The following is a 608-nucleotide window of genomic DNA, read 5'->3' as shown; positions in this document are numbered from 1 at the left end:
ATTCATTAAAAAGTAAATGTATAATCATGTTATTATTTTACAATTCAATAACGGTTGTAATGTCATTTTCATAATGTGCTATTTATGTGTGTAATCGGACATAATAAATTAAAAAGATAATATATATTAAATAACATCATTTACATGTTATTATCAACAGTGAGTTATTGGTGAATATCTTTTTGATGTAGTTACACAATGAAAATGGTCACACTTATTTTAAATGTAAAAGATATATTCATTAATCAAAAATATGTCAAAAACAATTATTATTTTTTGTTTATGTTTACACCAAAAATTACATTTAAACATGATTTTTAACTATTTATTTATCATTCCATGTCTTGTCATCTTGACAACGGAGCGTGTGATTTTTAAAAACTACATTTTTAAATTGAAATACAATTATTTTTTTTGTTTACCAAATAATTTTTTTGTAATTGTATTTAATCACTTTTTTTAACATAAAAAATAATTAATTAATTTTTTTTTATATTAATAATTATTTTACACGCATTTTCAACTTTTTTTACAAGTTCTTAATTATTTTACGTGTGTTTTCGACTTTAAATAAATATTATCAGCCCAAGCACTTTGATGGATCTTCA

This window comes from Entamoeba invadens (genome assembly GCF_000330505.1).
Source record: "Entamoeba invadens IP1 unplaced genomic scaffold scaff_1105074725313, whole genome shotgun sequence".
Lineage (NCBI taxonomy): Eukaryota > Evosea > Mastigamoebida > Endamoebidae > Entamoeba > Entamoeba invadens.
The sequence above is the reverse complement of the archived record's forward strand: the minus strand, read 5'-3'. Positions refer to the sequence as shown.